The sequence below is a fragment of the Chroicocephalus ridibundus genome, chromosome 2 (assembly GCF_963924245.1).
Source record: "Chroicocephalus ridibundus chromosome 2, bChrRid1.1, whole genome shotgun sequence".
NCBI classification, from domain to species: Eukaryota; Metazoa; Chordata; class Aves; order Charadriiformes; family Laridae; genus Chroicocephalus; species Chroicocephalus ridibundus.
Window position 1 is genome coordinate 42,726,372 of NC_086285.1, and position 12,589 is coordinate 42,738,960.

At 43.1% G+C, this 12,589-nt stretch overlaps 1 protein-coding gene across 1 annotated transcript in view; it reads left to right on the plus strand.

The window, feature by feature from the left end:
• The first annotated feature begins 6,586 nt into the window (after nucleotides 1-6,586).
• RARB (retinoic acid receptor beta) overlaps nucleotides 6,587-12,589 on the plus strand; it is a 334,549-nt gene continuing 328,546 nt past the window's right edge. The window contains exon 1 of the mRNA XM_063325207.1: nucleotides 6,587-6,661. The gene's annotated coding sequence lies outside the window, so the exon portion shown is untranslated. The remainder of the gene's footprint in view (nucleotides 6,662-12,589) is intronic.

The following is a 12,589-nucleotide window of genomic DNA, read 5'->3' on the forward strand; positions in this document are numbered from 1 at the left end:
GATTCTCTGTTACATGAAATATTTGTTGCTAACCCATAAGGTCCTAGGGAAGGTAGGTGCACTATGTGCATCCATGCAGCAATCAATTTGGGATTATGTAAAAAGTAAGTGTTAAAATAAGTCACCTAAAAATATCCTTCTGTACTGTACTCCACACTATTCACTTAAGAAGTGAAGTTACAGGAATGTCATTTCAAAAGTAATTGCAGGACTGAACATCTGCCCTAGAGACTGAACTTCGGAAGTAAAGCCAGGGAGAAGTATGTTGAGACACTGCAAAGAACTTCTACATGTGCTGGTAGGACTTAAGTTTTCTGTATTATGCATATATGTATGAAAAATTTATGTATACTTAAAAATGGCACATTTATTAAGACACTTTTATAAAGACACATATATCCCTATAGCTGCTTGCACTGATTATTATGGCTTTTCTCTGTTTTTTTTTTTTACAAGAATTTTACAAGAATTCTAACCAGTGACACAAGTTTCAGCATCTTAGAAACTCCTAGAAAACCAGGGAACCCACTATCTACAAAGATTTTGAATGCTGCAGTCATTCCCGGGGCTCTGCTTTCAGATGGACTAAAATTATGGAGGAATAGAGAGTCCATAACTTCTGGGCCAGGCCCATTAGTTGGGACAAGTACTATGCCAAAAACTTCACATTTTTTAAAGTCCTCATCTAGATTCAGTCTTCCACTATTTAGTTGAGTAGTTGCACCTTTCAGTTTTAATCTTAGATGGACAGATTATTCTCATTTTTGTTTGTTTTTTGTTATCCTGTGTTTGACATGCTCACATCTGACTTGTATATTGGTCCGTCTTTTGAAATATTGTCCCAAGTCACTGACATCACTTTTGCATCTGGCACCTGTGCAGGTGCAAAGGTTTTGACAAACATGAAAGTTTCTCAGGGAGCATGAATCCAAAAATAATTTTATCGGAACAGTATTGGATTGTTGATGGCCGAGTGGTATTACATAAAAAGATGACACAGGGACCTTTGTAACACAGATTTGTTGTCCTTCTCTGATCAGAACTCTAAGCATGGATCACCGATGTGATTTACACCGTCCATCCCTTCCATTACTTGCAGGATAGACACTTGTTCATACTTGTCTGAAGGTGTCTAAAGCTTTGACTTATAACAGCCATTTGGATTCCTCTGCCAGAAAATGCAGCTTGCGGGGCCAAACTGCAATGCCGTGTTTCATCAGTGTGTGTGCAACTGCTCCCAGCCTTTCATCCCTTCGTGGCTGGGCTACCAAATCCATTTGAGAAGCACACTTTGCTGTTGCATACCATCAGCAAAACTTATTTCTACTCATTATTTCTGGAAACACCTTTTTAGTGGTGCTTTGTAAAGTAGTAGGCAGTGTAATACAAGTACTCTGTGAATTCTATACCTACCACAATCACCCTTAAGAACTCTGTAAGAATTAAGGTTCCCTGTTGTTTAATTGTTTTTTAATTTGTGACCCCCAATAACACTGCTCTGTGTCTACTACATGCATCAATTCCTCCGAGAGAAGATCTAGCAGAAATCTCGGAGTTACTATAAATATGTTATTATAAATGTATGGGACAAAGCCAGAAATACAAATACAGCTTGATTTAAACATCTGTCTTTCTGTAACTTACATTTTTGTTCTTTCTCCATCCAAATCAAGTTTTTCCTTATTAGCTAAGTCCATAGTATTTTAGACAGATCTTTTTTTAATTTACCTCCACGTTTGTAAGAATTTTTCTGCCCTGTACAATTTGTTTTGTTAATTAAGATTCCAGTTCATTATCACTTATTATATGCCAAGGTGATATGATTTCTTGCATATTGACATTGCTTTCTGCAGTTTTACATCCTAACTCCTTAAAGACCTTTACAACCTTTTTCACTCCCACCAAATGGTCCTCCCATGTTCTTCATATTGTCTTATCAGTACACTTGCTACCTGATACTCCCTGACAATCCATACTGTGGACAACCTCCTGCAGCAGTTCTTTAAACACAATGCACCTAATTATCTCTCCCAATCTTCTCATCATCATTGAAGAAAACTCTCAGGTAACAAATGGGTTAGCTCTTCTAATGCCTTCCTTCTTTGTCTTTTATGTATGCCCTTGTTAAGTCATTACTGAGCCCAGTAGAGGAGGTTTTGCAATATCAATTATACTGGTCGGACTTTTCATTAGCTTTATTTTTTACTTCCTTTATCAAGCATTCAGAAGGCATGGCACCCATGTGTTACTTAGTTCAATTCCCAAGGAGATAATAGAAGACCAGCTGATGCACAGAAGCCTAAAGGAGTCCCAGATGAATATTTGTAGCTGCACACGCTCCCATAATCTCAGCTGCCATGATCAGTTATTATTGCATGATGGTCTGATTGCACCACAGCTTTATTTCTCATCTCCAAAGGTAAAATATCATCTCTGTTACTTAGTAAGCATGACAGAGACAAAATTCATGCTCTAAACTCTGTCCACAGACTCCATGTTCCTTCTTGCTGGTATTTTGTAGTAAAAAAAGAATATATATATTTTGCTAGGGATTGAGTTATTATTAATACCTTGGGATTTATATCATGTCCTTAGGTGAGCACTGGCTGTTGCAACGAATGTTCATTTAAGTGTGCAGAAATTCCCCGAAGCTCAGTGGGATTCTGGATTTCTCTTGTCTGCTGGCTGATGTTTCAAGTCCTGCAGGATGTTTTTTCTTCCTTTCAGCACATGATGCTTTTAATTAAGGAAAGTAATTTTAGATTCCGAGTCTCAAGCATTTTGCAGTTTTATGTGAGCTGATGTCTCCAGACCATACGATAGCAGATATCTGGGAGGCTCTTTATGTCAGTTTGTTTTAATAGCTGCTGATGCTGGCCCTAGTGGATCAGCACATCCTACTTTCCCTGGTAAAGCTTCCTTCTGCATAGGCAATTATTTTTCAGTTGGACATCATTGCCTCCATATAGACAACAAATGTTATCCAGCTTGGGATCTGCCTGGGAATCACAGTCTCTCACCTGACCTCTTAGGTCTATGGCAAGGAATTCAGAGGTGAAACTCCTCTAGTTATTCATTCAGTTAATTAGCAGTCTCTCCAAGTGTGTGTCTGTACGTGAGCCTGGCAATTAACAGCTGCTACTTTTAAGAAGACCCTAATTTCTGCTTTCACATTTGTAAGTATATAAATACATCTGTTGCGGTCTTATCCATCATGTTATTGACCTTCACTAGCAGATTGAGAAATTCTCTGTGTTAAATTGTTCTTCCACCTTCTTTTCATTAAGTTTTTATACAGGATTTGCTAATTTTTTTGCATAGTTTCCTCTTTACTCCTGAATTCATATATGGTACAGAAGTTGTCACTTTGCACCTGAGCAAAAAGTAGGGAAATTGATGACAGGCTCCTTAAAGTACACAAGTAGAAATTATCCTTCCTACAGTACAAACACTACTTCCTACAGCAAGAGACTACGCAAAAGTTTTCAAAGGTGCATCTGGTCACAGGACCCAGCGTAGTCTTTGCTGCTGTCTCAGAAACATTCCTTTGGTCCAGAGCATTTTGAAATGTTTTGGTTTGACTAATCTTTTTTTTTTTTTTAATCCCTGGTGACTTTTCTAAAAATAAATCTAAGCTATATGACTGGAAATTGGCTAATCGTAGAAAAATGATAAATAGAATTTGACCAGAAAATCCACTTTCAACATTTTCCCCTCACTCTATTTTCTTTCTTCTTTACAGTCTAAAGGAAAAGTCTGACTGATCTTTCATGAACTGTAGGAAAAACAGGAGAATCTTGAATAGAATTTATATAAAGTATTCAGTCCCCTCCTATGAGGACTTAAGAGGCACAGTCATTTCACTTGAAGATGGGAGACAGGTACGAAAGGATTATCCAGAGTTCTTTCAATGGTTTAAGAAAGTCTGCCCTACTTAACAGGATAGTTAGCTTTTCTGCTGCTTGAACTGGAGTATATAAAAGAAAAAGTACCCGGTGAGCCTTAGGAAGCCAGGAATTACGAGGAGTTCCAGTGGAGAGCAGCTAAGAAATCAATAAAATGTTCCAGAAGTTCCTCCAAGCTACAAGAGGAAGGAAACTTCTGAGGAAAAAAAAAGGATGTAATGTCAAACCTCTGATGGGAGCCCAAATGACAGCAACATTGACTTCAGACTCTTCTGATCTCTACACCTGACTTCTTAATGGAAGGGAGCGAGAATTAACAGAATGGGAAAACCAGAAGAGCTTTCTCTAGGAGCACTGAGGGAACGAGTCACACTTGGAGGTACTGAATTTGGCATTGCTACCGTACATACCCAACTTGTACTTACCACCACGGTTGCTACACCTCCTATTGGTCCATAGCACAGGAGAGACACAAGTGACACACGGTGCAGAATGCCATTCGTGGGCAATGGTGGTCAACCCACAGCATTCCTGATTCCATCTGATCGCAGTTTGGGCTTGCAGGACCTCTGCCTCCAGATCTCGACCTCCTTCCTTAGCTTCAAGGGACCGCCAGTAAGAAAGGTCTTCTAGGATTCCCTAGGATGGGTGTGCAGGATCAGCGCGTAAGTCCAAGCTGCTGTGTGATGAATGGAGGGCCAACATCCTGACCTTCAGATAGGCATTTAGGAGAGTGTGACCCAAGGAGGAGAAGCCCAGCAGAGGCAACGTAGATGGCCCAGCTTTGTCCAAGGCTCTGCACCCCAGCAGTGAAATAGGCAATGTGGGAAAAGCTGGCTTTAGGCATTTTAAATAAGAAAAGAAAACAGTGCTGGAGCTTTTGAAAACTGATTAAACAAGTAGAACGCAGAGCTGAGTCACTCTGTATTTGTCTCTCTGTGTGCATGTGTACATATATAGATACATATTTTTGTAAGCGTGTGCGTGTTTTTGAGTGAGGATATGAAAAAAAAGAGGCATGCAGTTCCAAAAGCCACTGCAATAACGACTTGTGAGCTGAAGCTGTCACATCATATGAAACAGACGCACAGAACATGTGAAGATGCAGTCAGAGATATTTTAAAACTTCTCTTCAGTGTTTTGCTCACATTTGGTAGCATTTAAATCTGATATCCTTTATGGCTTTTTTTTTTTTTTTCTGAGACCACCGTTACCCTTTTGAAGCAATGTTTGATGAGAATGCAAAAATTCTTGGCTAGCAAAAGATTTTATATTTTTATCTCCCAAAGTCATATCATTCAGCTTCATGCAGTGAAAAAAATGCTGATGTTCTTCTGAATAAAAGAAGGATTAGGAAGATTAAAACGCACACCACTGGACTTGTTGAAAAAAGGCTCAAATATGAGGATCACAGCCGAAGCTATTCTCATCTCTACTTTCGGGTAGTTCAGAGAGATGCTGGCTCCAGATCCCTTCTATTGAGTTTTTCATAAAAGTTGCAGTAAAAAGGACATGGCAAATAGAATGCTGCTGAATGAATGATCAGATTTTATTTTATTTATTTATTTTTGTTATTACAGCCAGATGTTGCCTCAGGAAGTTGAAACAAGGAGTCAGGAACTGACAGCTTAATAATTAAATTGGGAAAGTTGGCAGGCCTCCTGCTACTTCCTCTAATACGCAGCATCTATGAATGAAAGTGTGCAGTATCCCAGTGGCTCTCCTTCCGAACCGGCTCATCTATTACTGGGTAACGATTTTCCGTCGAGGCAACAGCAAAGCACAGGGCCTATTACACTGGCTACATAAAGTTAAAAAGACATTATGAATAAAACCTTCGCCATGGCTTTTACCACCATTTCTACACAAGACTGCCTAATGCTGACATGTGTTTATTACACTTAATAATGTTTACATAATTCTTCCTTGAGCTCATTACAGCTGTCAAAAATCTCAATAGTGTGTTTTTGCCCGTGTTTATCTCCGGAAGACTTCGCAGTGGCTAAGCCGAAATGAACAGCTGCCAAGAGGAGGCTGAAGGCGCCGCTGGCTGCCCAGGTGCCGGGATGGAAAGCTTGCAGCCAACTGTCCATCCCCACCTCAGCATCATCACACCTTTTCTCCCTCTTTCGGCATTCCTTCCCTAGCGGGAAATCTAACATTTTGTACTGCATGCTCCCACCGCTGCCTGTGGGGACCAAACGCCCGGGGTAGGTGTGTGAGAGTCACTCCAGCCCTGGCACCCAGGCAGGAGGAGGCCCCGAAGGTCCTTCAAGCCCGGGAGCTTGCTGAGGGAAAAACTTTATGCAGAGGCCGAGCAGTGAAAATAAAAAAGAGTACTACAGAGGCGGCGGCTCCGCTCTGCAGGGTGGGGGCCGGCGGGAGGGGGTGAAGCCCGTCCTGTTGCCCTGCCCTAGGCAGGACGGGGACGGCGACTCCTCTGATCCCCCGGGTCCGTGCTCCTACTCCACTTGGGAGGCGTCCGAGGCTGGGGGGGACGGACACGCCGTACTCCCTTCCCCGCCCCACACCTTCCCCCGCCGGCCTTCTGAGGGGGCAAAATGGCGGAGGGGGCCCGTCTCCCCGCTCCCCCCCCCCCTCCCCCCGCACCCCACCCCGCGCGGGCGGGAAGGGGGCGCGCGAGCCCCCGGCGGCCCCGCCAGGGGGCGGGGCGGGGCGGGGCGGGGGGTCCGGGGCTGCCGCCGCCGCTGCCGGCTGCACTGGCGGGGCGGCGGCGGGAGCGGGAGGCTGCCGAGGTAAAGCTGGGGGGTAAAGCGGCGGCTGCGGGGAGGGCTTCCCTCCCTCCTGTCGCGCCGCCTCCGGCGAGGGGGGAAGGAGGCGGGCAGGGCAGGAGGGGAGCGGGGCGCGCTGTCCCCTCACAGCGGACACGCGGCACCTCCTTCCACGCGTGTCCGTGCGGGGGCCGCGCTGCCCCGATCCAACTCCGGAGCGGGGCGGCCGCGCTGTCGGCGGGGTGAGGGTGGCCGGACCAGGCCGGGCGCGTCCTCCCGCCGATCGGCGGGACCCGGGCCGGCGGCCGCGGTGTGTAGCCCCCTGAGGGGCTGCGGTGGTGCGGGGGAAGCCCCTTGTCAGACAAAAGCGTGGTCAGGGAGAGATGCGGGGGTACAAAGTCGCGAGTGGGAAGCGCTAAACTGCGCTCGGGACCCTGACAGCCGGGAGCCGGGGCGGAATCGCCCCCTCGGCTGCTGCCGTTTGCTGCCCGTCCTTTGCGTGAACGAGTGGTCGTTTGGGAGGAAGAAAACATACTTGATGCTTACAGATTTGCTTTTTTTTTTAAAAAAAAAAAAAAAAAAAAAGGAATGGGTCTTGGAAAAAGTGATGGAGAGTGTGGAAGCAGAACCCCCCGGGGCAGGGGGAGCCGCGGCGGCACATCGGGTGCCCTTTCGCCGGCTGCTCGCCTCTTCCCGCGCCTGCGGTCGTTATTTACTGAAATAACTGGGTAAATGGCCGGGATGGCGGGCGGGGGGAGGGTGTGCGAGTGTGTGTGTGTGGGGTGGTGTGTGTTCGGCTTCTCTTGGGAGCGAAATTCGGTGTCGCAGCCGCGGCACCTCCTGGCCCCGCCGGAGGAGGTTGGGGGGTGACCTGCGGGTGAGGGTCCGCAGGAGCCCCGCTGCTGCTGTCGGCGACTCCGCGATAGATGCCCGACAGATCCAAGGTGAAGACTCGTCAGGGTGTCTGTATCGCAGGCTCTGACCCGAGGAATTGCTATGAATGCTGCTTATGCAGTTTTGGTATTTTCTAGGGGTGCGTTTTTGTTTGTGTTGAGAGTGACAGCTTGGTCGTTTGAATCTGTGGCGGAGTTTTGCTGGTTTTGATAGTGTTGATATTTTGCCTTCGGCTGAGATGTGCTTAATAGCATTTTAGCAAGCTATGCGTAAATGTGAAATACGGAGGGCTAAATCATTGGCAATATATTTAATGCATAAAGCAGTCTAACTTCATGCTTTGAAGAGAGATGGGAAATAATAGCATGGGGTCTGAAAAGAAAATATTTAGTGGAGCAACACAGAATATTGTCCAAGGGCAGTGCTGGATCCAAAGAATGCCCACCAGGACAGGACGCTAACAACCCAAAGAGAGGAGATTTGCTGAGACTGCTCTTCAGCTTACCTTTGAAAGAGTTCTCATGAGGTTTAGCGAGCATAGGTTAATTATGTGTGACACTACCTAGTACAAGAGCCTGCACATGTGGAAAAAGCACAGAATTAAGGTAAAGTGGTGTCAATGTAAATATAGACCAGTTGTGTCACTGTGGTAGAAGTTGCTATGTGGACATCACTTGTTTGCAGTTCTGATTATGTCATTTGGGAAGAGTTGGAAGCAAAACTGAAAAAAACAGTGCTCTTAAAATAAAAGCATCGAGAGTTGGTGTGTGTTTTGTTTTGTTTTTAACCAAGAAGGCTGGTTTTGATTTAAAATATTAATTAAATCTTTCCTTTATGAACCAAGCCCTGGGTAAGAGCTTGATGTGTCAGCATCTGTCTGCGTCTGATTTAATGATCAGAGAAGGCTGATCCTGAGCTTTTTATGTGGGTAAGCTTTCAACGAAATACATTTTGCTAGATGAAGGGTTGCAGGATTTGTCCTTGTATAGTAGTGTTACGGTGTTAGTAAGTGAGAGTGGTTACCAGTACAGGATCTGCCTCGGCCCAGGTTGTTATTATTCTGTGACTAAGCGTTGTTTGTGAAGAGTGCAAAAACTGGCTCCAAAGCAGATGGTCGCACTTTGGGGTACCTTGTATCTTGTCTGATTCTCTTCTGCACCTTCCTGCAGGGCTGAGGGGTCTTGCAGTCCACTTGTATTTTCAGGCTAATTCACCCTAATGGCAGTATGGTAAAAGCATGTCTGTCACACTTGAAAATCAGGTTCTCTCGTAGGAGTGACACCACTTCACCATGGTGCTGGTTTGCTTTTCTGCTGAAGGAGTTTTGTTTATATCTGTAGTAAAAATGTTTTACTGATGCATGGGTACTAGCTTGTTTCAGGGGTAATGGGTCTCTAGTGTGAGTGAGGTGTAGAAGGCTCAATATTCTCTCACATCTCCACATTTCCGTGGAATGAAATGGATTATTATAGCAAATTCCCAATTATGAGGTGCCCACAGGTGTGTACAGTAGGAGTTTGAGCCAGATGTGCCTGAAAGGGATCAGCCATTTTCATGCTTCTGTCTATACGTGTATGTTGGGAGACGTGTGTAGTATAAACAAAGTCCCCATTGACTTCTGTGGATTTACGCATGTGTAAAGTTAGAGTTGCAAGCAGGTTCAACCAGATCTGTGCTAATACTTGTATTTCTTGTATTAAACACGAGTATGTTCAAGACAAAGATCTAGTTTTTCACTACTTTGCACCCTGGGGCATGATTCTCCTGGTATGTGTTACCAGCAACAATTTGAAAAGCTGCCACTTCTCAGTGGGATGCAATACAAGGTCCTGCCAGTGTCATCCAACTGTTGCGAGCAGTTGTGATGTGCTCTTTGTCATGGTGGAAGCTTCTTCTAACCCTTCTCAGCTAACAGCTGCTTCAGGCGTGAGGCTTTAATATGTTCTTGCCCATTTAATAACCTGTTGTTTCAGTAATGTCTTGTAGCATTGAACTCTATAAGTTATCTGCATTAAATCTCTTGTCTTTCAATACCATTGACTCTCTCCTTGTTTATATATTAGGAGGAGACAGTAGTTATTGAAATTCCCTAATATAGCTTAGCTGATCTTCATTATAATAGTGGAGTCTATTACAAAGCATATTGTAAGTGCAAACTATTGTTAAAGCTTAGGCAAGACATTGGGAAAAAAAATTATGTCAAATTTCACTTCTTCGTAGGTTGTGTTTCTAATTAAATATTCAATATTGTAGGACATGATCTTTGAGTTCCAAGATACTGATGAAATGTCAGTTAAATCGCATTTTCCTCCCTCAAAACAATATGCAGCATTCCATTTGCTACAATACTGGGAAATCTTTAAGAGTTGAAGAGTCATTTAACTTTTTATTCTCTGTAATCCACAGTTTGGTTCATATTCAAGGTTGATAGATTAGAAATTGCTGAACACGTAGGAAGTACAGACATAAAAAAACAGAATTAGGCCCACTGGGAAAAAGCCAAATGGTTATGAAATACAGGACAGTGTAGAGAATTTGTAGAATGGACATTTACCTATAAGCTCCTTTTTTTTTAAGGAGCTGCTCATGTTCGTGAGAGCAAAAAGAACTTCTTTTTATTAAATATTTATTTAGTTTGTTGAAGTAATACTTTGGAGGTTTGGGATTTATTTTCTATACCTGTCTAACTTTACTGTTCACCTCTTCCTTATATCCGACCACAGTGAGCTGCTTATTGCCAGCTTTGATTATAGCCATCTATATTTTTGTAGAGCTTTATAGCAAGTCTGTAGGGCAATAGATCCTAACATATCATATGCCTAATTTATGACTTTATTTTTCAGCAATTATGGCAAGTCTGCTCATCAGATCAGAATTAAAATTATTTGTATATAATTAAAATATGTCAATATTAATGAAATGATGAAATGCATATGAGCTCATTCAGTTTCCCTTTTCACTAGATTTTTTTGGCTATTTTTGTTTTTAATACAAAGTGCCAGCTGTTGCTAATTAGCATGGCACTCTGGAGGTGGTCTCTGTGTAAGCTAAATGGAGAGGATATGAGGAAGGGGGGAAAAAACCCTAAACTTTGAGAAATAAAAGTGCCAGTCTTGGAGGCGTTTAAAAGCTTTGCACATAGAACCGGTTTTGTCTGTCTTGGTAGACCAGTGATGGCAAAACCTTTCCAGGTCATGTTGAAAACTTCAGACCTGAGTTGAGTCCTGTGCCGCTGTGGGTACAAGCAGAGGAACCTCTCTCGGGAGGGGCTCTCATTTCTCTCTGTCACTTCTCGTCCAGTGCTATAGCTTGTCTCCCATTTAGCAGGCTGGTGTGGGGAGTTGATAGCCAGCAGCGTGTGGCTAGGAGCCACATGGGTCTCCAGAGTTGCGGCAGGCTCACTGGAGAGGTGCCATTGACACTACCACTGTGCAACACGCGTTTGCCATGGCTTTTCTCTCATGGATGCAGAGTATTAGACACCTATGTCTGTTACTGTTGTTAAATTGCTGAAGGCTTATTTATTTCGGATGTGTCTGTAATATGCAGAATTCTGCTTACGTTTCCTATGCAGTGTACAGAAATGAATACACATGTGTGTGTGCATCAGTATTTCCATGCCTATTTCTCTATGTTAAAACATATTTCGTACTCTTGGATGGAACTTCTGCAGCTGCTAAGGGGGCAGGTTTTGAACTTGCACAGCATAATCTTAAGGTCCAGGGCTGCTGATTATTGTTGGAGTATTTGGCAGTCATGATTCTGGAGGTTTTAGCTCTTATCTAGGCAGATATGAAAAAGCTGCTCCCTGCGGCAGCAATATGTAGCAAAGTAATAGAAGACAAGCTTTAAATAAATGATAAATTGAATCTTTATTAAACCCATTCTTGCATATGGGGAGCATCCTATGAAGTTGTATAGAAAGCGGCCTTCCTTGGGTCTCTGAATGAAACCTGACTCGCCCCCTGCGAGGGCATGCTTTGCACTGTCGGGCAAGAAAGATTGCTCTCAGTACAGGTAACCTGTCTTCCTTTTCTCACATCTCCTTCCTCTTGTATCTGTTTTGACCTATGTCTAGACTGCCTGCAAATGCATTGGAATTAACGCTGTCAAGTGAGTGGCATGTACTGCTCATTTCGTCAAAGTAATGCAGTACACCCTATCTCAAAATAATGGTTAGAAATTGTTTTTCTTTAAGAGAGGATGTTTTAGCCCATGGTATTGGTACACGCAAATATTTTAGCATTATATACTATTTGGAAATTTAACTTAGCAAAAATCTTAGAAGTAACTAATAAGAAAATCCTGCTCTTTAAAGCTTTCCATCTAGAGTTCAAAGAGAAGTCAAAGGAAGTTACAGATCATATGTCTTTTATTTTTTCTGGGGTCAACTGCAGGAAGTTGTATAGCTATGTTCTAAACCACATTCAGTTTTTTTTAAGAGTAGATATTTCTTTGTTTGGTCACTGTAAAAATTGCTGTTCCAGAGTGATCTGTGTTTAGGTGATCTGAGATGCCACTCATGAAAGCAGTGCATTCTCCTGTTAAATCCTTTGTGCTGCTTCTCTGAGGTCGTCCTCAGGAGAACTTGCTTTGAGATCAGAAAGTTAGGGTGGCTGATGCTGCTCTGTATGTCAGGGGACCTGTAAAGCAATGCTTTATGATCTAGGTGAAATATGTGAAAGGCTTTGTTGCATTTTCATAAATAGTTTAAAGAGTTTTAACTCGGAGCAGCCACCTTGTTTCAGCCATCAGCAGATGTTAGTATTTTAGCTAAAATATTTCCCTTTAAAAATTCATTGAAAGAAAGAAACAGAGTACTTTTCAGGTTTACTGTACTGATTTGCAGTTTTACTGCTTCTTAAGATATGTGGCCATAATTTCTCGTGCAAAATTTGGGTTGACATCTGTGGCTGTAAGATCATGTCCCACTTATTTTCTTTCTCAGTTTTTCACAAAGAATATTAGCTACAACATCAGCTTCTTCTTTATATTTTAATATTGCCCAAGGGATATTTGGTGTCCACCCATATCACTCGCTTTCTTATAACCCCTTAC